At 55.2% G+C, this 27,856-nt stretch overlaps 15 non-coding genes across 15 annotated transcripts; all 15 read left to right on the top strand.

Moving 5' to 3' along the window:
* Window positions 1-705: 705 nt before the first annotated feature.
* Window positions 706-812, top strand: LOC138512141 (U6 spliceosomal RNA). The gene has a single exon (XR_011281005.1). It is a non-coding gene; the product is annotated as a U6 spliceosomal RNA (small nuclear RNA).
* A 1,748-nt stretch (window positions 813-2,560) lies between these two features.
* On the top strand, window positions 2,561-2,667 carry LOC138512142 (U6 spliceosomal RNA). Its single transcript, XR_011281006.1, has one exon. It is a non-coding gene; the product is annotated as a U6 spliceosomal RNA (small nuclear RNA).
* Window positions 2,668-4,416: 1,749 nt separating this feature from the next.
* Window positions 4,417-4,523, top strand: LOC138512143 (U6 spliceosomal RNA). The gene has a single exon (XR_011281007.1). It is a non-coding gene; the product is annotated as a U6 spliceosomal RNA (small nuclear RNA).
* Window positions 4,524-6,272: 1,749 nt separating this feature from the next.
* LOC138512144 (U6 spliceosomal RNA) lies at window positions 6,273-6,379 on the top strand. Its single transcript, XR_011281008.1, has one exon. It is a non-coding gene; the product is annotated as a U6 spliceosomal RNA (small nuclear RNA).
* Window positions 6,380-8,127: 1,748 nt separating this feature from the next.
* Window positions 8,128-8,234, top strand: LOC138512145 (U6 spliceosomal RNA). Its single transcript, XR_011281009.1, has one exon. It is a non-coding gene; the product is annotated as a U6 spliceosomal RNA (small nuclear RNA).
* Window positions 8,235-9,967: 1,733 nt separating this feature from the next.
* On the top strand, window positions 9,968-10,074 carry LOC138512331 (U6 spliceosomal RNA). The gene has a single exon (XR_011281177.1). It is a non-coding gene; the product is annotated as a U6 spliceosomal RNA (small nuclear RNA).
* Window positions 10,075-11,807: 1,733 nt separating this feature from the next.
* Window positions 11,808-11,914, top strand: LOC138512146 (U6 spliceosomal RNA). Its single transcript, XR_011281010.1, has one exon. It is a non-coding gene; the product is annotated as a U6 spliceosomal RNA (small nuclear RNA).
* A 1,733-nt stretch (window positions 11,915-13,647) lies between these two features.
* LOC138512147 (U6 spliceosomal RNA) lies at window positions 13,648-13,754 on the top strand. The gene has a single exon (XR_011281011.1). It is a non-coding gene; the product is annotated as a U6 spliceosomal RNA (small nuclear RNA).
* Window positions 13,755-15,487: 1,733 nt separating this feature from the next.
* Window positions 15,488-15,594, top strand: LOC138512148 (U6 spliceosomal RNA). The gene has a single exon (XR_011281012.1). It is a non-coding gene; the product is annotated as a U6 spliceosomal RNA (small nuclear RNA).
* Window positions 15,595-17,342: 1,748 nt separating this feature from the next.
* Window positions 17,343-17,449, top strand: LOC138512150 (U6 spliceosomal RNA). Its single transcript, XR_011281013.1, has one exon. It is a non-coding gene; the product is annotated as a U6 spliceosomal RNA (small nuclear RNA).
* A 1,749-nt stretch (window positions 17,450-19,198) lies between these two features.
* LOC138512151 (U6 spliceosomal RNA) lies at window positions 19,199-19,305 on the top strand. The gene has a single exon (XR_011281014.1). It is a non-coding gene; the product is annotated as a U6 spliceosomal RNA (small nuclear RNA).
* Window positions 19,306-21,043: 1,738 nt separating this feature from the next.
* LOC138512152 (U6 spliceosomal RNA) lies at window positions 21,044-21,150 on the top strand. The gene has a single exon (XR_011281015.1). It is a non-coding gene; the product is annotated as a U6 spliceosomal RNA (small nuclear RNA).
* Window positions 21,151-22,899: 1,749 nt separating this feature from the next.
* On the top strand, window positions 22,900-23,006 carry LOC138512153 (U6 spliceosomal RNA). Its single transcript, XR_011281016.1, has one exon. It is a non-coding gene; the product is annotated as a U6 spliceosomal RNA (small nuclear RNA).
* A 1,743-nt stretch (window positions 23,007-24,749) lies between these two features.
* On the top strand, window positions 24,750-24,856 carry LOC138512154 (U6 spliceosomal RNA). Its single transcript, XR_011281017.1, has one exon. It is a non-coding gene; the product is annotated as a U6 spliceosomal RNA (small nuclear RNA).
* Window positions 24,857-26,604: 1,748 nt separating this feature from the next.
* LOC138512155 (U6 spliceosomal RNA) lies at window positions 26,605-26,711 on the top strand. Its single transcript, XR_011281018.1, has one exon. It is a non-coding gene; the product is annotated as a U6 spliceosomal RNA (small nuclear RNA).
* The last annotated feature ends 1,145 nt before the right edge of the window (window positions 26,712-27,856 follow it).

Here is a 27,856-nt window from a genome sequence, read left to right on the forward strand (position 1 = left end):
GTTAGCTCCTAGTGCTGTTCTTCAAGGTGCCTTTCTGAAGCAGGAGCCACTGCAATGCCTGCTGTCCTGATTTTGTAACACACAAGGCTCACGTCCTGGCACAGTTGATAAAAGCAGGCGACAGGCAGCCAATACCTGTTGTAAGAGGCTTCCTGGCCCTACCAAAGGAAAGCAGACCCGGCGGGACTTTGAAGCCACCGTCGCTGAAGCAAGCAGCCAAACGTAAACTTACATCGGTTTGAAAATGCATCTCTGGCTTGAAGGCGGGGGCAGCAGCAATCCGGGGCTCTCGGGGGTCCGCGCACTAGGCCGCTGCCTCACCCTGCCTATCCTGGAATTCAACAGGGCCCCCCCCAAGCAAACACTCACAGGCCCTCTGGCTTTTCTCTGGCTTGTGGGACTATTGTGATGCGTCCAGGCACACAGCACCCATCACCCAGGCATTATGACGGGAGGTGCCACTTTGCATGCAGCCTGGACCATGATCCTTTCTTCCTGCATTGCAATAGCCAAGCACACGGAACCTTTCCTTTTGGGCCAAACCAGCAGCGAGGAAGCTTGGGTCGTTGGTCTTTGCCTCTTGGTTCCATACCGGCCCCAGAACCAAACAGTTTCTTGCCAAAGTTAGAGCATAACAAGTCAACCTAGGTCAATAGGCAGCCGATGCGCTGGCTTTTATACACTGGCCAGTTCAGCCCCAAGTGTGTGCTCGCTTCGGCAGCACATATACTAAAATTGGAACGATACAGAGAAGATTAGCATGGCCCCTGCGCAAGGATGACACGCAAATTCGTGAAGCGTTCCATATTTTTAGACACGTGCGTGCCAGGAGAGAAATACCTTTTATTGACAGAATAAAAGGGGCCCCGCTCCCGTGCTGGTCTTGTGCTTGCTCGCTGCCGCGGAAGCCCTTCCCGTTTCTCTTGATCCTCTCTGTGCTGTGCTGCACCGAGAGCGGCTGCCTTGTCCTCTGCTGGCTGCTCATTTCTATATAGCGCTTTCTATATGATCCGCCTCTAGGGGCTCATGGCAAAGAGCGCACAGCCCCTCAAGCTTCACTGCTTCTAGGCCCTACTCTTCATGAGAGCTGGCTGCCTCTAGGTGTGTGATCTCTTTACCCACTTGTGCATTCTTTGCTCAGTGTCATTCGCCAACTGCTCCTTTAAAGCAAGCGAGGGGTGGCAGGGTCTGAAAGGCAGCAGATAGCACGAGAGAGAGTGTGCGTGCGTGCGTGTGTCTGTGTGTATGCAAATCACCAGTCAGCCAGGGCCTGCTGGGAGCCCATTCCGCCAGGCCCACCGGCTTTTGGACAGCTCCCAGATGGTTGGAGAAGGACCAGGCTGGGTTAGGCCACGAAGCAGAGGCTGAGCCTTTCCCTGGTGCGCTTTCTGGAAATGTCTCCCTCATTTGGAAATGTGCCCCTCAGTTGCTGAGGTCCCGAGAAGGCTCGCCTGCGGCGCTCACAGAGAGGTCTCTGGCCGATCGTGGCCGATCAGGGACGTGAAGGGCTGCCCTGGGACTGTGTCCAACACAAGCCAACCCCCACCCATTGAAGGACAGGACGCACACATGCATAGAAATCATCTGCTGCTTGTTAGGGCCTTCTGGAGGGACCCCTACTGGTGGTGCTTCGAGATGGCGCCTGGTGTTTCCTTGCTGTGCAACCGGGCCCGCCCCACATAAAATCAAAAGTCTATTGCGAGCAGTGAAGGCCAAGGGAATTTAAATGTAATTCAAAGAAACAAAGCACAGAGTTGGGAGCCCAGCCGGATGGCAGTGGAACCCACAACCTTCTGACTCCTAGTCAGGCGCCTTATCCATTGCACCACTGGCCCCCATACCCCTGGTGCCCTCCGTTAGCTCCTAGTGCTGTTCTTCAAGGTGCCTTTCTGAAGCAGGAGCCACTGCAATGCCTGCTGTCCTGATTTTGTAACACACAAGGCTCACGTCCTGGCACAGTTGATAAAAGCAGGCGACAGGCAGCCACTACCTGTTGTAAGAGGCTTCCTGGCCCTACCAAAGGAAAGCAGACCCGGCGGGACTTTGAAGCCACCGTCGCTGAAGCCAGCAGCCAAACGTAAACTTACATCGGTTTGAAAATGCATCTCTGGCTTGAAGGCGGGGGCAGCAGCAATCCGGGGCTCTCGGGGGTCCGCGCACTAGGCCGCTGCCTCACCTTGCCTATCCTGGAATTCAACAGGGCCCCCCCCAAGCAAACCCTCACAGGCCCTCTGGCTTTTCTCTGGCTTGTGGGACTATTGTGATGCGTCCAGGCACACAGCACCCATCACCCAGGCATTATGACGGGAGGTGCCACTTTGCATGCAGCCTGGACCATGATCCTTTCTTCCTGCATTGCAATAGCCAAGCACACGGAACCTTTCCTTTTGGGCCAAACCAGCAGCGAGGAAGCTTGGGTCGTTGGTCTTTGCCTCTTGGTTCCATACCGGCCCCAGAACCAAACAGTTTCTTGCCAAAGTTAGAGCATAACAAGTCAACCTAGGTCAATAGGCAGCCGATGCGCTGGCTTTTATACACTGGCCAGTTCAGCCCCAAGTGTGTGCTCGCTTCGGCAGCACATATACTAAAATTGGAACGATACAGAGAAGATTAGCATGGCCCCTGCGCAAGGATGACACGCAAATTCGTGAAGCGTTCCATATTTTTAGACACGTGCGTGCCAGGAGAGAAATACCTTTTATTGACAGAATAAAAGGGGCCCCGCTCCCGTGCTGGTCTTGTGCTTGCTCGCTGCCGCGGAAGCCCTTCCCGTTTCTCTTGATCCTCTCTGTGCTGTGCTGCACCGAGAGCGGCTGCCTTGTCCTCTGCTGGCTGCTCATTTCTATATAGCGCTTTCTATATGACCCGCCTCTAGGGGCTCATGGCAAAGAGCGCACAGCCCCTCAAGCTTCACTGCTTCTAGGCCCTACTCTTCATGAGAGCTGGCTGCCTCTAGGTGTGTGATCTCTTTACCCACTTGTGCATTCTTTGCTCAGTGTCATTCGCCAACTGCTCCTTTAAAGCAAGCGAGGGGTGGCAGGGTCTGAAAGGCAGCAGATAGCACGAGAGAGAGTGTGCGTGCGTGCGTGTGTCTGTGTGTATGCAAATCACCAGTCAGCCAGGGCCTGCTGGGAGCCCATTCCGCCAGGCCCACCGGCTTTTGGACAGCTCCCAGATGGTTGGAGAAGGACCAGGCTGGGTTAGGCCACGAAGCAGAGGCTGAGCCGTTCCCTGGTGCGCTTTCTGGAAATGTCTCCCTCATTTGGAAATGTGCCCCTCAGTTGCTGAGGTCCCGAGAAGGCTCGCCTGCGGCGCTCACCAGAGAGGTCTCTGGCCGATCGTGGCCGATCAGGGACGTGAAGGGCTGCCCTGGGACTGTGTCCAACACAAGCCAACCCCCACCCATTGAAGGACAGGACGCACACATGCATAGAAATCATCTGCTGCTTGTTGGGGCCTTCTGGAGGGACCCCTACTGGTGGTGCTTCGAGATGGCGCCTGGTGTTTCCTTGCTGTGCAACCGGGCCCGCCCCACATAAAATCAAAAGTCTATTGCGAGCAGTGAAGGCCAAGGGAATTTAAATGTAATTCAAAGAAACAAAGCACAGAGTTGGGAGCCCAGCCGGATGGCAGAGGAACCCACAACTTTCTGACTCCTAGTCAGGCGCCTTATCCATTGCACCACTGGCCCCCATACCCCTGGTGCCCTCCGTTAGCTCCTAGTGCTGTTCTTCAAGGTGCCTTTCTGAAGCAGGAGCCACTGCAATGCCTGCTGTCCTGATTTTGTAACACACAAGGCTCACGTCCTGGCACAGTTGATAAAAGCAGGCGACAGGCAGCCAATACCTGTTGTAAGAGGCTTCCTGGCCCTACCAAAGGAAAGCAGACCCGGCGGGACTTTGAAGCCACCGTCGCTGAAGCCAGCAGCCAAACGTAAACTTACATCGGTTTGAAAATGCATCTCTTGCTTGAAGGCGGGGGCAGCAGCAATCCGGGGCTCTCGGGGGTCCGCGCACTAGGCCGCTGCCTCACCTTGCCTATCCTGGAATTCAACAGGGCCCCCCCCAAGCAAACCCTCACAGGCCCTCTGGCTTTTCTCTGGCTTGTGGGACTATTGTGATGCGTCCAGGCACACAGCACCCATCACCCAGGCATTATGACGGGAGGTGCCACTTTGCATGCAGCCTGGACCATGATCCTTTCTTCCTGCATTGCAATAGCCAAGCACACGGAACCTTTCCTTTTGGGCCAAACCAGCAGCGAGGAAGCTTGGGTCGTTGGTCTTTGCCTCTTGGTTCCATACCGGCCCCAGAACCAAACAGTTTCTTGCCAAAGTTAGAGCATAACAAGTCAACCTAGGTCAATAGGCAGCCGATGCGCTGGCTTTTATACACTGGCCAGTTCAGCCCCAAGTGTGTGCTCGCTTCGGCAGCACATATACTAAAATTGGAACGATACAGAGAAGATTAGCATGGCCCCTGCGCAAGGATGACACGCAAATTCGTGAAGCGTTCCATATTTTTAGACACGTGCGTGCCAGGAGAGAAATACCTTTTATTGACAGAATAAAAGGGGCCCCGCTCCCGTGCTGGTCTTGTGCTTGCTCGCTGCCGCGGAAGCCCTTCCCGTTTCTCTTGATCCTCTCTGTGCTGTGCTGCACCGAGAGCGGCTGCCTTGTCCTCTGCTGGCTGCTCATTTCTATATAGCGCTTTCTATATGATCCGCCTCTAGGGGCTCATGGCAAAGAGCGCACAGCCCCTCAAGCTTCACTGCTTCTAGGCCCTACTCTTCATGAGAGCTGGCTGCCTCTAGGTGTGTGATCTCTTTACCCACTTGTGCATTCTTTGCTCAGTGTCATTCGCCAACTGCTCCTTTAAAGCAAGCGAGGGGTGGCAGGGTCTGAAAGGCAGCAGATAGCACGAGAGAGAGTGTGCGTGCGTGCGTGTGTCTGTGTGTATGCAAATCACCAGTCAGCCAGGGCCTGCTGGGAGCCCATTCCGCCAGGCCCACCGGCTTTTGGACAGCTCCCAGATGGTTGGAGAAGGACCAGGCTGGGTTAGGCCACGAAGCAGAGGCCGAGCCGTTCCCTGGTGCGCTTTCTGGAAATGTCTCCCTCATTTGGAAATGTGCCCCTCAGTTGCTGAGGTCCCGAGAAGGCTCGCCTGCGGCGCTCACCAGAGAGGTCTCTGGCCGATCGTGGCCGATCAGGGACGTGAAGGGCTGCCCTGGGACTGTGTCCAACACAAGCCAACCCCCACCCATTGAAGGACAGGACGCACACATGCATAGAAATCATCTGCTGCTTGTTGGGGCCTTCTGGAGGGACCCCTACTGGTGGTGCTTCGAGATGGCGCCTGGTGTTTCCTTGCTGTGCAACCGGGCCCGCCCCACATAAAATCAAAAGTCTATTGCGAGCAGTGAAGGCCAAGGGAATTTAAATGTAATTCAAAGAAACAAAGCACAGAGTTGGGAGCCCAGCCGGATGGCAGTGGAACCCACAACCTTCTGACTCCTAGTCAGGCGCCTTATCCATTGCACCACTGGCCCCCATACCCCTGGTGCCCTCCGTTAGCTCCTAGTGCTGTTCTTCAAGGTGCCTTTCTGAAGCAGGAGCCACTGCAATGCCTGCTGTCCTGATTTTGTAACACACAAGGCTCACGTCCTGGCACAGTTGATAAAAGCAGGCGACAGGCAGCCAATACCTGTTGTAAGAGGCTTCCTGGCCCTACCAAAGGAAAGCAGACCCGGCGGGACTTTGAAGCCACCGTCGCTGAAGCCAGCAGCCAAACGTAAACTTACATCGGTTTGAAAATGCATCTCTGGCTTGAAGGCGGGGGCAGCAGCAATCCGGGGCTCTCGGGGGTCCGCGCACTAGGCCGCTGCCTCACCTTGCCTATCCTGGAATTCAACAGGGCCCCCCCCAAGCAAACCCTCACAGGCCCTCTGGCTTTTCTCTGGCTTGTGGGACTATTGTGATGCGTCCAGGCACACAGCACCCATCACCCAGGCATTATGACGGGAGGTGCCACTTTGCATGCAGCCTGGACCATGATCCTTTCTTCCTGCATTGCAATAGCCAAGCACACGGAACCTTTCCTTTTGGGCCAAACCAGCAGCGAGGAAGCTTGGGTCGTTGGTCTTTGCCTCTTGGTTCCATACCGGCCCCAGAACCAAACAGTTTCTTGCCAAAGTTAGAGCATAACAAGTCAACCTAGGTCAATAGGCAGCCGATGCGCTGGCTTTTATACACTGGCCAGTTCAGCCCCAAGTGTGTGCTCGCTTCGGCAGCACATATACTAAAATTGGAACGATACAGAGAAGATTAGCATGGCCCCTGCGCAAGGATGACACGCAAATTCGTGAAGCGTTCCATATTTTTAGACACGTGCGTGCCAGGAGAGAAATACCTTTTATTGACAGAATAAAAGGGGCCCCGCTCCCGTGCTGGTCTTGTGCTTGCTCGCTGCCGCGGAAGCCCTTCCCGTTTCTCTTGATCCTCTCTGTGCTGTGCTGCACCGAGAGCGGCTGCCTTGTCCTCTGCTGGCTGCTCATTTCTATATAGCGCTTTCTATATGATCCGCCTCTAGGGGCTCATGGCAAAGAGCGCACAGCCCCTCAAGCTTCACTGCTTCTAGGCCCTACTCTTCATGAGAGCTGGCTGCCTCTAGGTGTGTGATCTCTTTACCCACTTGTGCATTCTTTGCTCAGTGTCATTCGCCAACTGCTCCTTTAAAGCAAGCGAGGGGTGGCAGGGTCTGAAAGGCAGCAGATAGCACGAGAGAGAGTGTGCGTGCGTGCGTGTGTCTGTGTGTATGCAAATCACCAGTCAGCCAGGGCCTGCTGGGAGCCCATTCCGCCAGGCCCACCGGCTTTTGGACAGCTCCCAGATGGTTGGAGAAGGACCAGGCTGGGTTAGGCCACGAAGCAGAGGCCGAGCCGTTCCCTGGTGCGCTTTCTGGAAATGTCTCCCTCATTTGGAAATGTGCCCCTCAGTTGCTGAGGTCCCGAGAAGGCTCACCTGCGGCTCTCACAGAGAGGTCTCTGGCCGATCGTGGCCGATCAGGGACGTGAAGGGCTGCCCTGGGACTGTGTCCAACACAAGCCAACCCCCACCCATTGAAGGACAGGACGCACACATGCATAGAAATCATCTGCTGCTTGTTGGGGCCTTCTGGAGGGACCCCTGCTGGTGGTGCTTCAAGATGGCGCCTGGTGTTTCCTTGCTGTGCAACCGGGCCCGCCCCACATAAAATCAAAAGTCTATTGCGAGCAGTGAAGGCCAAGGGAATTTAAATGTAATTCAAAGAAACAAAGCACAGAGTTGGGAGCCCAGCCGGATGGCAGTGGAACCCACAACCTTCTGACTCCTAGTCAGGCGCCTTATCCATTGCACCACTGGCCCCCATACCCCTGGTGCCCTCCGTTAGCTCCTAGTGCTGTTCTTCAAGGTGCCTTTCTGAAGCAGGAGCCACTGCAATGCCTGCTGTCCTGATTTTGTAACACACAAGGCTCACGTCCTGGCACAGTTGATAAAAGCAGGCGACAGGCAGCCAATACCTGTTGTAAGAGGCTTCCTGGCCCTACCAAAGGAAAGCAGACCCGGCGGGACTTTGAAGCCACCGTCGCTGAAGCCAGCAGCCAAACGTAAACTTACATCGGTTTGAAAATGCATCTCTGGCTTGAAGGCGGGGGCAGCAGCAATCCGGGGCTCTCGGGGGTCCGCGCACTAGGCCGCTGCCTCACCTTGCCTTATCCTGGAACTCAACAGTGCCCCCCCAAGCAAACCCTCACAGGCCCTCTGGCTTTTCTCTGGCTTGTGGGACTATTGTGATGCGTCCAGGCACACAGCACCCATCACCCAGGCATTATGACGGGAGGTGCCACTTTGCATGCAGCCTGGACCATGATCCTTTCTTCCTGCATTGCAATAGCCAAGCACACGGAACCTTTCCTTTTGGGCCAAACCAGCAGCGAGGAAGCTTGGGTCGTTGGTCTTTGCCTCTTGCTTTCATCCCGGCCCCAGAACCAAATAGTTTCTTGCCAAAGTTAGAGCATAACAAGTCAACCTAGGTCAAGAGGCAGCCGATGCGCTGGCTTTTATACACTGGCCAGTTCAGCCCCAAGTGTGTGCTCGCTTCGGCAGCACATATACTAAAATTGGAACGATACAGAGAAGATTAGCATGGCCCCTGCGCAAGGATGACACGCAAATTCGTGAAGCGTTCCATATTTTTAGACACGTGCGTGCCAGGAGAGAAATACCTTTTATTGACAGAATAAAAGGGGCCCCGCTCCCGTGCTGGTCTTGTGCTTGCTCGCTGCCGCGGAAGCCCTTCCCGTTTCTCTTGATCCTCTCTGTGCTGTGCTGCACCGAGAGCGGCTGCCTTGTCCTCTGCTGGCTGCTCATTTCGATATAGCGCTTTCTATATGACCCGCCTCTAGGGGCTCATGGCAAAGAGCGCACAGCCCCTCAAGCTTCACTGCTTCTAGGCCCTACTCTTCATGAGAGCTGGCTGCCTCTAGGTGTGTGATCTCTTTACCCACTTGTGCATTCTTTGCTCAGTGTCATTCGCCAACTGCTCCTTTAAAGCAAGCAGGGGTGGCAGGGTCTGAAAGGCAGCAGATAGCACGAGAGAGAGTGTGCGTGCGTGTGTCTGTGTGTATGCAAATCACCAGTCAGCCAGGGCCTGCTGGGAGCCCATTCCGCTTGGCCCACCGGCTTTTGGACAGCTCCCAGATGGTTGGATAAGGACCAGGCTGGGCTGGGCCACGGAGCAGAGGCCGAGCCGTTCCCTGGTGCGCTTTCTGGAAATGTCTCCCTCATTTGGAAATGTGCCCCTCAGTTGCTGAGGTCCCGAGAAGGCTCACCTGGGGCGCTCATAGAGAGGTCTCTGGCCGATCAGGGACGTGAAGGGCTGCCCTGGGACTGTGTCCAACACAAGCCAACCCCCACCCATTGAAGGACAGGACGCACACATGCATAGAAATCATCTGCTGCTTGTTGGGGCCTTCTGGAGGGACCCCTGCTGGTGGTGCTTCAAGATGGCACCTGGTGTTTCCTTGCTGTGCAACCGGGCCCGCCCCACATAAAATCAAAAGTCTATTGCGAGCAGTGAAGGCCAAGGGAATTTAAATGTAATTCAAAGAAACAAAGCACAGAGTTGGGAGCCCAGCCGGATGGCAGTGGAACCCACAACCTTCTGACTCCTAGTCAGGCGCCTTAACCATTGCACCACTGGCCCCCATACCCCTGGTGCCCTCCGTTAGCTCCTAGTGCTGTTCTTCAAGGTGCCTTTCTGAAGCAGGAGCCACTGCAATGCCTGCTGTCCTGATTTTGTAACACACAAGGCTCACGTCCTGGCACAGTTGATAAAAGCAGGCGACAGGCAGCCAATACCTGTTGTAAGAGGCTTCCTGGCCCTACCAAAGGAAAGCAGACCCGGCGGGACTTTGAAGCCACCGTCGCTGAAGCCAGCAGCCAAACGTAAACTTACATCGGTTTGAAAATGCATCTCTGGCTTGAAGGCGGGGGCAGCAGCAATCCGGGGCTCTCGGGGGTCCGCGCACTAGGCCGCTGCCTCACCTTGCCTATCCTGGAATTCAACAGGGCCCCCCCCAAGCAAACCCTCACAGGCCCTCTGGCTTTTCTCTGGCTTGTGGGACTATTGTGATGCGTCCAGGCACACAGCACCCATCACCCAGGCATTATGACGGGAGGTGCCACTTTGCATGCAGCCTGGACCATGATCCTTTCTTCCTGCATTGCAATAGCCAAGCACACGGAACCTTTCCTTTTGGGCCAAACCAGCAGCGAGGAAGCTTGGGTCGTTGGTCTTTGCCTCTTGGTTCCATACCGGCCCCAGAACCAAACAGTTTCTTGCCAAAGTTAGAGCATAACAAGTCAACCTAGGTCAATAGGCAGCCGATGCGCTGGCTTTTATACACTGGCCAGTTCAGCCCCAAGTGTGTGCTCGCTTCGGCAGCACATATACTAAAATTGGAACGATACAGAGAAGATTAGCATGGCCCCTGCGCAAGGATGACACACAAATTCGTGAAGCGTTCCATATTTTTAGACACGTGCGTGCCAGGAGAGAAATACCTTTTATTGACAGAATAAAAGGGGCCCCGCTCCCGTGCTGGTCTTGTGCTTGCTCGCTGCCGCGGAAGCCCTTCCCGTTTCTCTTGATCCTCTCTGTGCTGTGCTGCACCGAGAGCGGCTGCCTTGTCCTCTGCTGGCTGCTCATTTCTATATAGCGCTTTCTATATGATCCGCCTCTAGGGGCTCATGGCAAAGAGCGCACAGCCCCTCAAGCTTCACTGCTTCTAGGCCCTACTCTTCATGAGAGCTGGCTGCCTCTAGGTGTGTGATCTCTTTACCCACTTGTGCATTCTTTGCTCAGTGTCATTCGCCAACTGCTCCTTTAAAGCAAGCAGGGGTGGCAGGGTCTGAAAGGCAGCAGATAGCACGAGAGAGAGTGTGCGTGCGTGTGTCTGTGTGTATGCAAATCACCAGTCAGCCAGGGCCTGCTGGGAGCCCATTCCGCCAGGCCCACCGGCTTTTGGACAGCTCCCAGATGGTTGGAGAAGGACCAGGCTGGGTTGGGCCACGGAGCAGAGGCCGAGCCGTTCCCTGGTGCGCTTTCTGGAAATGTCTCCCTCATTTGGAAATGTGCCCCTCAGTTGCTGAGGTCCCGAGAAGGCTCGCCTGCGGCGCTCACAGAGAGGTCTCTGGCCGATCAGGGACGTGAAGGGCTGCCCTGGGACTGTGTCCAACACAAGCCAACCCCCACCCATTGAAGGACAGGACGCACACATGCATAGAAATCATCTGCTGCTTGTTGGGGCCTTCTGGAGGGACCCCTACTGGTGGTGCTTCGAGATGGCGCCTGGTGTTTCCTTGCTGTGCAACCGGGCCCGCCCCACATAAAATCAAAAGTCTATTGCGAGCAGTGAAGGCCAAGGGAATTTAAATGTAATTCAAAGAAACAAAGCACAGAGTTGGGAGCCCAGCCGGATGGCAGTGGAACCCACAACCTTCTGACTCCTAGTCAGGCGCCTTATCCATTGCACCACTGGCCCCCATACCCCTGGTGCCCTCCGTTAGCTCCTAGTGCTGTTCTTCAAGGTGCCTTTCTGAAGCAGGAGCCACTGCAATGCCTGCTGTCCTGATTTTGTAACACACAAGGCTCACGTCCTGGCACAGTTGATAAAAGCAGGCGACAGGCAGCCAATACCTGTTGTAAGAGGCTTCCTGGCCCTACCAAAGGAAAGCAGACCCGGCGGGACTTTGAAGCCACCGTCGCTGAAGCCAGCAGCCAAACGTAAACTTACATCGGTTTGAAAATGCATCTCTGGCTTGAAGGCGGGGGCAGCAGCAATCCGGGGCTCTCGGGGGTCCGCGCACTAGGCCGCTGCCTCACCTTGCCTTATCCTGGAACTCAACAGTGCCCCCCCAAGCAAACCCTCACAGGCCCTCTGGCTTTTCTCTGGCTTGTGGGACTATTGTGATGCGTCCAGGCACACAGCACCCATCACCCAGGCATTATGACGGGAGGTGCCACTTTGCATGCAGCCTGGACCATGATCCTTTCTTCCTGCATTGCAATAGCCAAGCACACGGAACCTTTCCTTTTGGGCCAAACCAGCAGCGAGGAAGCTTGGGTCGTTGGTCTTTGCCTCTTGCTTTCATCCCGGCCCCAGAACCAAATAGTTTCTTGCCAAAGTTAGAGCATAACAAGTCAACCTAGGTCAAGAGGCAGCCGATGCGCTGGCTTTTATACACTGGCCAGTTCAGCCCCAAGTGTGTGCTCGCTTCGGCAGCACATATACTAAAATTGGAACGATACAGAGAAGATTAGCATGGCCCCTGCGCAAGGATGACACGCAAATTCGTGAAGCGTTCCATATTTTTAGACACGTGCGTGCCAGGAGAGAAATACCTTTTATTGACAGAATAAAAGGGGCCCCGCTCCCGTGCTGGTCTTGTGCTTGCTCGCTGCCGCGGAAGCCCTTCCCGTTTCTCTTGATCCTCTCTGTGCTGTGCTGCACCGAGAGCGGCTGCCTTGTCCTCTGCTGGCTGCTCATTTCGATATAGCGCTTTCTATATGACCCGCCTCTAGGGGCTCATGGCAAAGAGCGCACAGCCCCTCAAGCTTCACTGCTTCTAGGCCCTACTCTTCATGAGAGCTGGCTGCCTCTAGGTGTGTGATCTCTTTACCCACTTGTGCATTCTTTGCTCAGTGTCATTCGCCAACTGCTCCTTTAAAGCAAGCAGGGGTGGCAGGGTCTGAAAGGCAGCAGATAGCACGAGAGAGAGTGTGCGTGCGTGTGTCTGTGTGTATGCAAATCACCAGTCAGCCAGGGCCTGCTGGGAGCCCATTCCGCTTGGCCCACCGGCTTTTGGACAGCTCCCAGATGGTTGGATAAGGACCAGGCTGGGCTGGGCCACGGAGCAGAGGCCGAGCCGTTCCCTGGTGCGCTTTCTGGAAATGTCTCCCTCATTTGGAAATGTGCCCCTCAGTTGCTGAGGTCCCGAGAAGGCTCACCTGGGGCGCTCATAGAGAGGTCTCTGGCCGATCAGGGACGTGAAGGGCTGCCCTGGGACTGTGTCCAACACAAGCCAACCCCCACCCATTGAAGGACAGGACGCACACATGCATAGAAATCATCTGCTGCTTGTTGGGGCCTTCTGGAGGGACCCCTGCTGGTGGTGCTTCAAGATGGCGCCTGGTGTTTCCTTGCTGTGCAACCGGGCCCGCCCCACATAAAATCAAAAGTCTATTGCGAGCAGTGAAGGCCAAGGGAATTTAAATGTAATTCAAAGAAACAAAGCACAGAGTTGGGAGCCCAGCCGGATGGCAGTGGAACCCACAACCTTCTGACTCCTAGTCAGGCGCCTTAACCATTGCACCACTGGCCCCCATACCCCTGGTGCCCTCCGTTAGCTCCTAGTGCTGTTCTTCAAGGTGCCTTTCTGAAGCAGGAGCCACTGCAATGCCTGCTGTCCTGATTTTGTAACACACAAGGCTCACGTCCTGGCACAGTTGATAAAAGCAGGCGACAGGCAGCCAATACCTGTTGTAAGAGGCTTCCTGGCCCTACCAAAGGAAAGCAGACCCGGCGGGACTTTGAAGCCACCGTCGCTGAAGCCAGCAGCCAAACGTAAACTTACATCGGTTTGAAAATGCATCTCTGGCTTGAAGGCGGGGGCAGCAGCAATCCGGGGCTCTCGGGGGTCCGCGCACTAGGCCGCTGCCTCACCTTGCCTATCCTGGAATTCAACAGGGCCCCCCCCAAGCAAACCCTCACAGGCCCTCTGGCTTTTCTCTGGCTTGTGGGACTATTGTGATGCGTCCAGGCACACAGCACCCATCACCCAGGCATTATGACGGGAGGTGCCACTTTGCATGCAGCCTGGACCATGATCCTTTCTTCCTGCATTGCAATAGCCAAGCACACGGAACCTTTCCTTTTGGGCCAAACCAGCAGCGAGGAAGCTTGGGTCGTTGGTCTTTGCCTCTTGGTTCCATACCGGCCCCAGAACCAAACAGTTTCTTGCCAAAGTTAGAGCATAACAAGTCAACCTAGGTCAATAGGCAGCCGATGCGCTGGCTTTTATACACTGGCCAGTTCAGCCCCAAGTGTGTGCTCGCTTCGGCAGCACATATACTAAAATTGGAACGATACAGAGAAGATTAGCATGGCCCCTGCGCAAGGATGACACGCAAATTCGTGAAGCGTTCCATATTTTTAGACACGTGCGTGCCAGGAGAGAAATACCTTTTATTGACAGAATAAAAGGGGCCCCGCTCCCGTGCTGGTCTTGTGCTTGCTCGCTGCCGCGGAAGCCCTTCCCGTTTCTCTTGATCCTCTCTGTGCTGTGCTGCACCGAGAGCGGCTGCCTTGTCCTCTGCTGGCTGCTCATTTCTATATAGCGCTTTCTATATGATCCGCCTCTAGGGGCTCATGGCAAAGAGCGCACAGCCCCTCAAGCTTCACTGCTTCTAGGCCCTACTCTTCATGAGAGCTGGCTGCCTCTAGGTGTGTGATCTCTTTACCCACTTGTGCATTCTTTGCTCAGTGTCATTCGCCAACTGCTCCTTTAAAGCAAGCAGGGGTGGCAGGGTCTGAAAGGCAGCAGATAGCACGAGAGAGAGTGTGCGTGCGTGTGTCTGTGTGTATGCAAATCACCAGTCAGCCAGGGCCTGCTGGGAGCCCATTCCGCCAGGCCCACCGGCTTTTGGACAGCTCCCAGATGGTTGGAGAAGGACCAGGCTGGGTTGGGCCACGGAGCAGAGGCCGAGCCGTTCCCTGGTGCGCTTTCTGGAAATGTCTCCCTCATTTGGAAATGTGCCCCTCAGTTGCTGAGGTCCCGAGAAGGCTCGCCTGCGGCGCTCACAGAGAGGTCTCTGGCCGATCAGGGACGTGAAGGGCTGCCCTGGGACTGTGTCCAACACAAGCCAACCCCCACCCATTGAAGGACAGGACGCACACATGCATAGAAATCATCTGCTGCTTGTTGGGGCCTTCTGGAGGGACCCCTACTGGTGGTGCTTCGAGATGGCGCCTGGTGTTTCCTTGCTGTGCAACCGGGCCCGCCCCACATAAAATCAAAAGTCTATTGCGAGCAGTGAAGGCCAAGGGAATTTAAATGTAATTCAAAGAAACAAAGCACAGAGTTGGGAGCCCAGCCGGATGGCAGTGGAACCCACAACCTTCTGACTCCTAGTCAGGCGCCTTATCCATTGCACCACTGGCCCCCATACCCCTGGTGCCCTCCGTTAGCTCCTAGTGCTGTTCTTCAAGGTGCCTTTCTGAAGCAGGAGCCACTGCAATGCCTGCTGTCCTGATTTTGTAACACACAAGGCTCACGTCCTGGCACAGTTGATAAAAGCAGGCGACAGGCAGCCAATACCTGTTGTAAGAGGCTTCCTGGCCCTACCAAAGGAAAGCAGACCCGGCGGGACTTTGAAGCCACCGTCGCTGAAGCAAGCAGCCAAACGTAAACTTACATCGGTTTGAAAATGCATCTCTGGCTTGAAGGCGGGGGCAGCAGCAATCCGGGGCTCTCGGGGGTCCGCGCACTAGGCCGCTGCCTCACCCTGCCTATCCTGGAATTCAACAGGGCCCCCCCCAAGCAAACACTCACAGGCCCTCTGGCTTTTCTCTGGCTTGTGGGACTATTGTGATGCGTCCAGGCACACAGCACCCATCACCCAGGCATTATGACGGGAGGTGCCACTTTGCATGCAGCCTGGACCATGATCCTTTCTTCCTGCATTGCAATAGCCAAGCACACGGAACCTTTCCTTTTGGGCCAAACCAGCAGCGAGGAAGCTTGGGTCGTTGGTCTTTGCCTCTTGGTTCCATACCGGCCCCAGAACCAAACAGTTTCTTGCCAAAGTTAGAGCATAACAAGTCAACCTAGGTCAATAGGCAGCCGATGCGCTGGCTTTTATACACTGGCCAGTTCAGCCCCAAGTGTGTGCTCGCTTCGGCAGCACATATACTAAAATTGGAACGATACAGAGAAGATTAGCATGGCCCCTGCGCAAGGATGACACGCAAATTCGTGAAGCGTTCCATATTTTTAGACACGTGCGTGCCAGGAGAGAAATACCTTTTATTGACAGAATAAAAGGGGCCCCGCTCCCGTGCTGGTCTTGTGCTTGCTCGCTGCCGCGGAAGCCCTTCCCGTTTCTCTTGATCCTCTCTGTGCTGTGCTGCACCGAGAGCGGCTGCCTTGTCCTCTGCTGGCTGCTCATTTCTATATAGCGCTTTCTATATGATCCGCCTCTAGGGGCTCATGGCAAAGAGCGCACAGCCCCTCAAGCTTCACTGCTTCTAGGCCCTACTCTTCATGAGAGCTGGCTGCCTCTAGGTGTGTGATCTCTTTACCCACTTGTGCATTCTTTGCTCAGTGTCATTCGCCAACTGCTCCTTTAAAGCAAGCGAGGGGTGGCAGGGTCTGAAAGGCAGCAGATAGCACGAGAGAGAGTGTGCGTGCGTGCGTGTGTCTGTGTGTATGCAAATCACCAGTCAGCCAGGGCCTGCTGGGAGCCCATTCCGCCAGGCCCACCGGCTTTTGGACAGCTCCCAGATGGTTGGAGAAGGACCAGGCTGGGTTAGGCCACGAAGCAGAGGCTGAGCCGTTCCCTGGTGCGCTTTCTGGAAATGTCTCCCTCATTTGGAAATGTGCCCCTCAGTTGCTGAGGTCCCGAGAAGGCTCGCCTGCGGCGCTCACAGAGAGGTCTCTGGCCGATCGTGGCCGATCAGGGACGTGAAGGGCTGCCCTGGGACTGTGTCCAACACAAGCCAACCCCCACCCATTGAAGGACAGGACGCACACATGCATAGAAATCATCTGCTGCTTGTTAGGGCCTTCTGGAGGGACCCCTACTGGTGGTGCTTCGAGATGGCGCCTGGTGTTTCCTTGCTGTGCAACCGGGCCCGCCCCACATAAAATCAAAAGTCTATTGCGAGCAGTGAAGGCCAAGGGAATTTAAATGTAATTCAAAGAAACAAAGCACAGAGTTGGGAGCCCAGCCGGATGGCAGAGGAACCCACAACCTTCTGACTCCTAGTCAGGCGCCTTATCCATTGCACCACTGGCCCCCATACCCCTGGTGCCCTCCGTTAGCTCCTAGTGCTGTTCTTCAAGGTGCCTTTCTGAAGCAGGAGCCACTGCAATGCCTGCTGTCCTGATTTTGTAACACACAAGGCTCACGTCCTGGCACAGTTGATAAAAGCAGGCGACAGGCAGCCAATACCTGTTGTAAGAGGCTTCCTGGCCCTACCAAAGGAAAGCAGACCCGGCGGGACTTTGAAGCCACCGTCGCTGAAGCCAGCAGCCAAACGTAAACTTACATCGGTTTGAAAATGCATCTCTTGCTTGAAGGCGGGGGCAGCAGCAATCCGGGGCTCTCGGGGGTCCGCGCACTAGGCCGCTGCCTCACCTTGCCTATCCTGGAATTCAACAGGGCCCCCCCCAAGCAAACCCTCACAGGCCCTCTGGCTTTTCTCTGGCTTGTGGGACTATTGTGATGCGTCCAGGCACACAGCACCCATCACCCAGGCATTATGACGGGAGGTGCCACTTTGCATGCAGCCTGGACCATGATCCTTTCTTCCTGCATTGCAATAGCCAAGCACACGGAACCTTTCCTTTTGGGCCAAACCAGCAGCGAGGAAGCTTGGGTCGTTGGTCTTTGCCTCTTGGTTCCATACCGGCCCCAGAACCAAACAGTTTCTTGCCAAAGTTAGAGCATAACAAGTCAACCTAGGTCAATAGGCAGCCGATGCGCTGGCTTTTATACACTGGCCAGTTCAGCCCCAAGTGTGTGCTCGCTTCGGCAGCACATATACTAAAATTGGAACGATACAGAGAAGATTAGCATGGCCCCTGCGCAAGGATGACACGCAAATTCGTGAAGCGTTCCATATTTTTAGACACGTGCGTGCCAGGAGAGAAATACCTTTTATTGACAGAATAAAAGGGGCCCCGCTCCCGTGCTGGTCTTGTGCTTGCTCGCTGCCGCGGAAGCCCTTCCCGTTTCTCTTGATCCTCTCTGTGCTGTGCTGCACCGAGAGCGGCTGCCTTGTCCTCTGCTGGCTGCTCATTTCTATATAGCGCTTTCTATATGATCCGCCTCTAGGGGCTCATGGCAAAGAGCGCACAGCCCCTCAAGCTTCACTGCTTCTAGGCCCTACTCTTCATGAGAGCTGGCTGCCTCTAGGTGTGTGATCTCTTTACCCACTTGTGCATTCTTTGCTCAGTGTCATTCGCCAACTGCTCCTTTAAAGCAAGCGAGGGGTGGCAGGGTCTGAAAGGCAGCAGATAGCACGAGAGAGAGTGTGCGTGCGTGCGTGTGTCTGTGTGTATGCAAATCACCAGTCAGCCAGGGCCTGCTGGGAGCCCATTCCGCCAGGCCCACCGGCTTTTGGACAGCTCCCAGATGGTTGGAGAAGGACCAGGCTGGGTTAGGCCACGAAGCAGAGGCCGAGCCGTTCCCTGGTGCGCTTTCTGGAAATGTCTCCCTCATTTGGAAATGTGCCCCTCAGTTGCTGAGGTCCCGAGAAGGCTCGCCTGCGGCGCTCACCAGAGAGGTCTCTGGCCGATCGTGGCCGATCAGGGACGTGAAGGGCTGCCCTGGGACTGTGTCCAACACAAGCCAACCCCCACCCATTGAAGGACAGGACGCACACATGCATAGAAATCATCTGCTGCTTGTTGGGGCCTTCTGGAGGGACCCCTACTGGTGGTGCTTCGAGATGGCGCCTGGTGTTTCCTTGCTGTGCAACCGGGCCCGCCCCACATAAAATCAAAAGTCTATTGCGAGCAGTGAAGGCCAAGGGAATTTAAATGTAATTCAAAGAAACAAAGCACAGAGTTGGGAGCCCAGCCGGATGGCAGTGGAACCCACAACCTTCTGACTCCTAGTCAGGCGCCTTATCCATTGCACCACTGGCCCCCATACCCCTGGTGCCCTCCGTTAGCTCCTAGTGCTGTTCTTCAAGGTGCCTTTCTGAAGCAGGAGCCACTGCAATGCCTGCTGTCCTGATTTTGTAACACACAAGGCTCACGTCCTGGCACAGTTGATAAAAGCAGGCGACAGGCAGCCAATACCTGTTGTAAGAGGCTTCCTGGCCCTACCAAAGGAAAGCAGACCCGGCGGGACTTTGAAGCCACCGTCGCTGAAGCCAGCAGCCAAACGTAAACTTACATCGGTTTGAAAATGCATCTCTGGCTTGAAGGCGGGGGCAGCAGCAATCCGGGGCTCTCGGGGGTCCGCGCACTAGGCCGCTGCCTCACCTTGCCTATCCTGGAATTCAACAGGGCCCCCCCCAAGCAAACCCTCACAGGCCCTCTGGCTTTTCTCTGGCTTGTGGGACTATTGTGATGCGTCCAGGCACACAGCACCCATCACCCAGGCATTATGACGGGAGGTGCCACTTTGCATGCAGCCTGGACCATGATCCTTTCTTCCTGCATTGCAATAGCCAAGCACACGGAACCTTTCCTTTTGGGCCAAACCAGCAGCGAGGAAGCTTGGGTCGTTGGTCTTTGCCTCTTGGTTCCATACCGGCCCCAGAACCAAACAGTTTCTTGCCAAAGTTAGAGCATAACAAGTCAACCTAGGTCAATAGGCAGCCGATGCGCTGGCTTTTATACACTGGCCAGTTCAGCCCCAAGTGTGTGCTCGCTTCGGCAGCACATATACTAAAATTGGAACGATACAGAGAAGATTAGCATGGCCCCTGCGCAAGGATGACACGCAAATTCGTGAAGCGTTCCATATTTTTAGACACGTGCGTGCCAGGAGAGAAATACCTTTTATTGACAGAATAAAAGGGGCCCCGCTCCCGTGCTGGTCTTGTGCTTGCTCGCTGCCGCGGAAGCCCTTCCCGTTTCTCTTGATCCTCTCTGTGCTGTGCTGCACCGAGAGCGGCTGCCTTGTCCTCTGCTGGCTGCTCATTTCTATATAGCGCTTTCTATATGATCCGCCTCTAGGGGCTCATGGCAAAGAGCGCACAGCCCCTCAAGCTTCACTGCTTCTAGGCCCTACTCTTCATGAGAGCTGGCTGCCTCTAGGTGTGTGATCTCTTTACCCACTTGTGCATTCTTTGCTCAGTGTCATTCGCCAACTGCTCCTTTAAAGCAAGCGAGGGGTGGCAGGGTCTGAAAGGCAGCAGATAGCACGAGAGAGAGTGTGCGTGCGTGCGTGTGTCTGTGTGTATGCAAATCACCAGTCAGCCAGGGCCTGCTGGGAGCCCATTCCGCCAGGCCCACCGGCTTTTGGACAGCTCCCAGATGGTTGGAGAAGGACCAGGCTGGGTTAGGCCACGAAGCAGAGGCTGAGCCGTTCCCTGGTGCGCTTTCTGGAAATGTCTCCCTCATTTGGAAATGTGCCCCTCAGTTGCTGAGGTCCCGAGAAGGCTCGCCTGCGGCGCTCACAGAGAGGTCTCTGGCCGATCAGGGACGTGAAGGGCTGCCCTGGGACTGTGTCCAACACAAGCCAACCCCCACCCATTGAAGGACAGGACGCACACATGCATAGAAATCATCTGCTGCTTGTTGGGGCCTTCTGGAGGGACCCCTACTGGTGGTGCTTCGAGATGGCGCCTGGTGTTTCCTTGCTGTGCAACCGGGCCCGCCCCACATAAAATCAAAAGTCTATTGCGAGCAGTGAAGGCCAAGGGAATTTAAATGTAATTCAAAGAAACAAAGCACAGAGTTGGGAGCCCAGCCGGATGGCAGTGGAACCCACAACCTTCTGACTCCTAGTCAGGCGCCTTATCCATTGCACCACTGGCCCCCATACCCCTGGTGCCCTCCGTTAGCTCCTAGTGCTGTTCTTCAAGGTGCCTTTCTGAAGCAGGAGCCACTGCAATGCCTGCTGTCCTGATTTTGTAACACACAAGGCTCACGTCCTGGCACAGTTGATAAAAGCAGGCGACAGGCAGCCAATACCTGTTGTAAGAGGCTTCCTGGCCCTACCAAAGGAAAGCAGACCCGGCGGGACTTTGAAGCCACCGTCGCTGAAGCCAGCAGCCAAACGTAAACTTACATCGGTTTGAAAATGCATCTCTGGCTTGAAGGCGGGGGCAGCAGCAATCCGGGGCTCTCGGGGGTCCGCGCACTAGGCCGCTGCCTCACCTTGCCTATCCTGGAATTCAACAGGGCCCCCCCCAAGCAAACCCTCACAGGCCCTCTGGCTTTTCTCTGGCTTGTGGGACTATTGTGATGCGTCCAGGCACACAGCACCCATCACCCAGGCATTATGACGGGAGGTGCCACTTTGCATGCAGCCTGGACCATGATCCTTTCTTCCTGCATTGCAATAGCCAAGCACACGGAACCTTTCCTTTTGGGCCAAACCAGCAGCGAGGAAGCTTGGGTCGTTGGTCTTTGCCTCTTGGTTCCATACCGGCCCCAGAACCAAACAGTTTCTTGCCAAAGTTAGAGCATAACAAGTCAACCTAGGTCAATAGGCAGCCGATGCGCTGGCTTTTATACACTGGCCAGTTCAGCCCCAAGTGTGTGCTCGCTTCGGCAGCACATATACTAAAATTGGAACGATACAGAGAAGATTAGCATGGCCCCTGCGCAAGGATGACACGCAAATTCGTGAAGCGTTCCATATTTTTAGACACGTGCGTGCCAGGAGAGAAATACCTTTTATTGACAGAATAAAAGGGGCCCCGCTCCCGTGCTGGTCTTGTGCTTGCTCGCTGCCGCGGAAGCCCTTCCCGTTTCTCTTGATCCTCTCTGTGCTGTGCTGCACCGAGAGCGGCTGCCTTGTCCTCTGCTGGCTGCTCATTTCTATATAGCGCTTTCTATATGACCCGCCTCTAGGGGCTCATGGCAAAGAGCGCACAGCCCCTCAAGCTTCACTGCTTCTAGGCCCTACTCTTCATGAGAGCTGGCTGCCTCTAGGTGTGTGATCTCTTTACCCACTTGTGCATTCTTTGCTCAGTGTCATTCGCCAACTGCTCCTTTAAAGCAAGCGAGGGGTGGCAGGGTCTGAAAGGCAGCAGATAGCACGAGAGAGAGTGTGCGTGCGTGCGTGTGTCTGTGTGTATGCAAATCACCAGTCAGCCAGGGCCTGCTGGGAGCCCATTCCGCCAGGCCCACCGGCTTTTGGACAGCTCCCAGATGGTTGGAGAAGGACCAGGCTGGGTTAGGCCACGAAGCAGAAGCCGAGCCGTTCCCTGGTGCGCTTTCTGGAAATGTCTCCCTCATTTGGAAATGTGCCCCTCAGTTGCTGAGGTCCCGAGAAGGCTCGCCTGCGGCGCTCACCAGAGAGGTCTCTGGCCGATCGTGGCCGATCAGGGACGTGAAGGGCTGCCCTGGGACTGTGTCCAACACAAGCCAACCCCCACCCATTGAAGGACAGGACGCACACATGCATAGAAATCATCTGCTGCTTGTTGGGGCCTTCTGGAGGGACCCCTACTGGTGGTGCTTCGAGATGGCGCCTGGTGTTTCCTTGCTGTGCAACCGGGCCCGCCCCACATAAAATCAAAAGTCTATTGCGAGCAGAGAAGGCCAAGGGAATTTAAATGTAATTCAAAGAAACAAAGCACAGAGTTGGGAGCCCAGCCGGATGGCAGAGGAACCCACAACCTTCTGACTCCTAGTCAGGCGCCTTATCCATTGCACCACTGGCCCCCATACCCCTGGTGCCCTCCGTTAGCTCCTAGTGCTGTTCTTCAAGGTGCCTTTCTGAAGCAGGAGCCACTGCAATGCCTGCTGTCCTGATTTTGTAACACACAAGGCTCACGTCCTGGCACAGTTGATAAAAGCAGGAGACAGGCAGCCAATACCTGTTGTAAGAGGCTTCCTGGCCCTACCAAAGGAAAGCAGACCCGGCGGGACTTTGAAGCCACCGTCGCTGAAGCCAGCAGCCAAACGTAAACTTACATCGGTTTGAAAATGCATCTCTTGCTTGAAGGCGGGGGCAGCAGCAATCCGGGGCTCTCGGGGGTCCGCGCACTAGGCCGCTGCCTCACCTTGCCTATCCTGGAATTCAACAGGGCCCCCCCCAAGCAAACCCTCACAGGCCCTCTGGCTTTTCTCTGGCTTGTGGGACTATTGTGATGCGTCCAGGCACACAGCACCCATCACCCAGGCATTATGACGGGAGGTGCCACTTTGCATGCAGCCTGGACCATGATCCTTTCTTCCTGCATTGCAATAGCCAAGCACACGGAACCTTTCCTTTTGGGCCAAACCAGCAGCGAGGAAGCTTGGGTCGTTGGTCTTTGCCTCTTGGTTCCATACCGGCCCCAGAACCAAACAGTTTCTTGCCAAAGTTAGAGCATAACAAGTCAACCTAGGTCAATAGGCAGCCGATGCGCTGGCTTTTATACACTGGCCAGTTCAGCCCCAAGTGTGTGCTCGCTTCGGCAGCACATATACTAAAATTGGAACGATACAGAGAAGATTAGCATGGCCCCTGCGCAAGGATGACACGCAAATTCGTGAAGCGTTCCATATTTTTAGACACGTGCGTGCCAGGAGAGAAATACCTTTTATTGACAGAATAAAAGGGGCCCCGCTCCCGTGCTGGTCTTGTGCTTGCTCGCTGCCGCGGAAGCCCTTCCCGTTTCTCTTGATCCTCTCTGTGCTGCACCAAGAGCGGCTGCCTTGTCCTCTGCTGGCTGCTCATTTCTATATAGCGCTTTCTATATGATCCGCCTCTAGGGGCTCATGGCAAAGAGCGCACAGCCCCTCAAGCTTCACTGCTTCTAGGCCCTACTCTTCATGAGAGCTGGCTGCCTCTAGGTGTGTGATCTCTTTACCCACTTGTGCATTCTTTGCTCAGTGTCATTCGCCAACTGCTCCTTTAAAGCAAGCGAGGGGTGGCAGGGTCTGAAAGGCAGCAGATAGCACGAGAGAGAGTGTGCGTGCGTGCGTGTGTCTGTGTGTATGCAAATCACCAGTCAGCCAGGGCCTGCTGGGAGCCCATTCCGCCAGGCCCACCGGCTTTTGGACAGCTCCCAGATGGTTGGAGAAGGACCAGGCTGGGTTAGGCCACGAAGCAGAGGCTGAGCCGTTCCCTGGTGCGCTTTCTGGAAATGTCTCCCTCATTTGGAAATGTGCCCCTCAGTTGCTGAGGTCCCGAGAAGGCTCGCCTGCGGCGCTCACAGAGAGGTCTCTGGCCGATCGTGGCCGATCAGGGACGTGAAGGGCTGCCCTGGGACTGTGTCCAACACAAGCCAACCCCCACCCATTGAAGGACAGGACGCACACATGCATAGAAATCATCTGCTGCTTGTTGGGGCCTTCTGGAGGGACCCCTACTGGTGGTGCTTCGAGATGGCGCCTGGTGTTTCCTTGCTGTGCAACCGGGCCCGCCCCACATAAAATCAAAAGTCTATTGCGAGCAGTGAAGGCCAAGGGAATTTAAATGTAATTCAAAGAAACAAAGCACAGAGTTGGGAGCCCAGCCGGATGGCAGTGGAACCCACAACCTTCTGACTCCTAGTCAGGCGCCTTATCCATTGCACCACTGGCCCCCATACCCCTGGTGCCCTCCGTTAGCTCCTAGTGCTGTTCTTCAAGGTGCCTTTCTGAAGCAGGAGCCACTGCAATGCCTGCTGTCCTGATTTTGTAACACACAAGGCTCACGTCCTGGCACAGTTGATAAAAGCAGGCGACAGGCAGCCAATACCTGTTGTAAGAGGCTTCCTGGCCCTACCAAAGGAAAGCAGACCCGGCGGGACTTTGAAGCCACCGTCGCTGAAGCAAGCAGCCAAACGTAAACTTACATCGGTTTGAAAATGCATCTCTGGCTTGAAGGCGGGGGCAGCAGCAATCCGGGGCTCTCGGGGGTCCGCGCACTAGGCCGCTGCCTCACCCTGCCTATCCTGGAATTCAACAGGGCCCCCCCCAAGCAAACACTCACAGGCCCTCTGGCTTTTCTCTGGCTTGTGGGACTATTGTGATGCGTCCAGGCACACAGCACCCATCACCCAGGCATTATGACGGGAGGTGCCACTTTGCATGCAGCCTGGACCATGATCCTTTCTTCCTGCATTGCAATAGCCAAGCACACGGAACCTTTCCTTTTGGGCCAAACCAGCAGCGAGGAAGCTTGGGTCGTTGGTCTTTGCCTCTTGGTTCCATACCGGCCCCAGAACCAAACAGTTTCTTGCCAAAGTTAGAGCATAACAAGTCAACCTAGGTCAATAGGCAGCCGATGCGCTGGCTTTTATACACTGGCCAGTTCAGCCCCAAGTGTGTGCTCGCTTCGGCAGCACATATACTAAAATTGGAACGATACAGAGAAGATTAGCATGGCCCCTGCGCAAGGATGACACGCAAATTCGTGAAGCGTTCCATATTTTTAGACACGTGCGTGCCAGGAGAGAAATACCTTTTATTGACAGAATAAAAGGGGCCCCGCTCCCGTGCTGGTCTTGTGCTTGCTCGCTGCCGCGGAAGCCCTTCCCGTTTCTCTTGATCCTCTCTGTGCTGTGCTGCACCGAGAGCGGCTGCCTTGTCCTCTGCTGGCTGCTCATTTCTATATAGCGCTTTCTATATGATCCGCCTCTAGGGGCTCATGGCAAAGAGCGCACAGCCCCTCAAGCTTCACTGCTTCTAGGCCCTACTCTTCATGAGAGCTGGCTGCCTCTAGGTGTGTGATCTCTTTACCCACTTGTGCATTCTTTGCTCAGTGTCATTCGCCAACTGCTCCTTTAAAGCAAGCGAGGGGTGGCAGGGTCTGAAAGGCAGCAGATAGCACGAGAGAGAGTGTGCGTGCGTGCGTGTGTCTGTGTGTATGCAAATCACCAGTCAGCCAGGGCCTGCTGGGAGCCCATTCCGCCAGGCCCACCGGCTTTTGGACAGCTCCCAGATGGTTGGAGAAGGACCAGGCTGGGTTAGGCCACGAAGCAGAGGCTGAGCCGTTCCCTGGTGCGCTTTCTGGAAATGTCTCCCTCATTTGGAAATGTGCCCCTCAGTTGCTGAGGTCCCGAGAAGGCTCGCCTGCGGCGCTCACAGAGAGGTCTCTGGCCGATCGTGGCCGATCAGGGACGTGAAGGGCTGCCCTGGGACTGTGTCCAACACAAGCCAACCCCCACCCATTGAAGGACAGGACGCACACATGCATAGAAATCATCTGCTGCTTGTTAGGGCCTTCTGGAGGGACCCCTACTGGTGGTGCTTCGAGATGGCGCCTGGTGTTTCCTTGCTGTGCAACCGGGCCCGCCCCACATAAAATCAAAAGTCTATTGCGAGCAGTGAAGGCCAAGGGAATTTAAATGTAATTCAAAGAAACAAAGCACAGAGTTGGGAGCCCAGCCGGATGGCAGTGGAACCCACAACCTTCTGACTCCTAGTCAGGCGCCTTATCCATTGCACCACTGGCCCCCATACCCCTGGTGCCCTCCGTTAGCTCCTAGTGCTGTTCTTCAAGGTGCCTTTCTGAAGCAGGAGCCACTGCAATGCCTGCTGTCCTGATTTTGTAACACACAAGGCTCACGTCCTGGCACAGTTGATAAAAGCAGGCGACAGGCAGCCAATACCTGTTGTAAGAGGCTTCCTGGCCCTACCAAAGGAAAGCAGACCCGGCGGGACTTTGAAGCCACCGTCGCTGAAGCCAGCAGCCAAACGTAAACTTACATCGGTTTGAAAATGCATCTCTGGCTTGAAGGCGGGGGCAGCAGCAATCCGGGGCTCTCGGGGGTCCGCGCACTAGGCCGCTGCCTCACCTTGCCTATCCTGGAATTCAACAGGGCCCCCCCCAAGCAAACCCTCACAGGCCCTCTGGCTTTTCTCTGGCTTGTGGGACTATTGTGATGCGTCCAGGCACACAGCACCCATCACCCAGGCATTATGACGGGAGGTGCCACTTTGCATGCAGCCTGGACCATGATCCTTTCTTCCTGCATTGCAATAGCCAAGCACACGGAACCTTTCCTTTTGGGCCAAACCAGCAGCGAGGAAGCTTGGGTCGTTGGTCTTTGCCTCTTGGTTCCATACCGGCCCCAGAACCAAACAGTTTCTTGCCAAAGTTAGAGCATAACAAGTCAACCTAGGTCAATAGGCAGCCGATGCGCTGGCTTTTATACACTGGCCAGTTCAGCCCCAAGTGTGTGCTCGCTTCGGCAGCACATATACTAAAATTGGAACGATACAGAGAAGATTAGCATGGCCCCTGCGCAAGGATGACACGCAAATTCGTGAAGCGTTCCATATTTTTAGACACGTGCGTGCCAGGAGAGAAATACCTTTTATTGACAGAATAAAAGGGGCCCCGCTCCCGTGCTCGTCTTGTGCTTGCTCGCTGCCGCGGAAGCCCTTCCCGTTTCTCTTGATCCTCTCTGTGCTGTGCTGCACCGAGAGCGGCAGCCTTGTCCTCTGCTGGCTGCTCATTTCTATATAGCGCTTTCTATATGATCCGCCTCTAGGGGCTCATGGCAAAGAGCGCACAGCCCCTCAAGCTTCACTGCTTCTAGGCCCTACTCTTCATGAGAGCTGGCTGCCTCTAGGTGTGTGATCTCTTTACCCACTTGTGCATTCTTTGCTCAGTGTCATTCGCCAACTGCTCCTTTAAAGCAAGCGAGGGGTGGCAGGGTCTGAAAGGCAGCAGATAGCACGAGAGAGAGTGTGCGTGCGTGCGTGTGTCTGTGTGTATGCAAATCACCAGTCAGCCAGGGCCTGCTGGGAGCCCATTCCGCCAGGCCCACCGGCTTTTGGACAGCTCCCAGATGGTTGGAGAAGGACCAGGCTGGGTTAGGCCACGAAGCAGAGGCTGAGCCGTTCCCTGGTGCGCTTTCTGGAAATGTCTCCCTCATTTGGAAATGTGCCCCTCAGTTGCTGAGGTCCCGAGAAGGCTCGCCTGCGGCGCTCACCAGAGAGGTCTCTGGCCGATCGTGGCCGATCAGGGACGTGAAGGGCTGCCCTGGGACTGTGTCCAACACAAGCCAACCCCCACCCATTGAAGGACAGGACGCACACATGCATAGAAATCATCTGCTGCTTGTTGGGGCCTTCTGGAGGGACCCCTACTGGTGGTGCTTCGAGATGGCGCCTGGTGTTTCCTTGCTGTGCAACCGGGCCCGCCCCACATAAAATCAAAAGTCTATTGCGAGCAGTGAAGGCCAAGGGAATTTAAATGTAATTCAAAGAAACAAAGCACAGAGTTGGGAGCCCAGCCGGATGGCAGTGGAACCCACAACCTTCTGACTCCTAGTCAGGCGCCTTATCCATTGCACCACTGGCCCCCATACCCCTGGTGCCCTCCGTTAGCTCCTAGTGCTGTTCTTCAAGGTGCCTTTCTGAAGCAGGAGCCACTGCAATGCCTGCTGTCCTGATTTTGTAACACACAAGGCTCACGTCCTGGCA

The sequence above is a fragment of the Ambystoma mexicanum genome, chromosome 6p (assembly GCF_040938575.1).
Source record: "Ambystoma mexicanum isolate Mex_15411 chromosome 6p, UKY_AmexF1_1, whole genome shotgun sequence".
In the NCBI taxonomy this organism is placed as follows: domain Eukaryota; kingdom Metazoa; phylum Chordata; class Amphibia; order Caudata; family Ambystomatidae; genus Ambystoma; species Ambystoma mexicanum.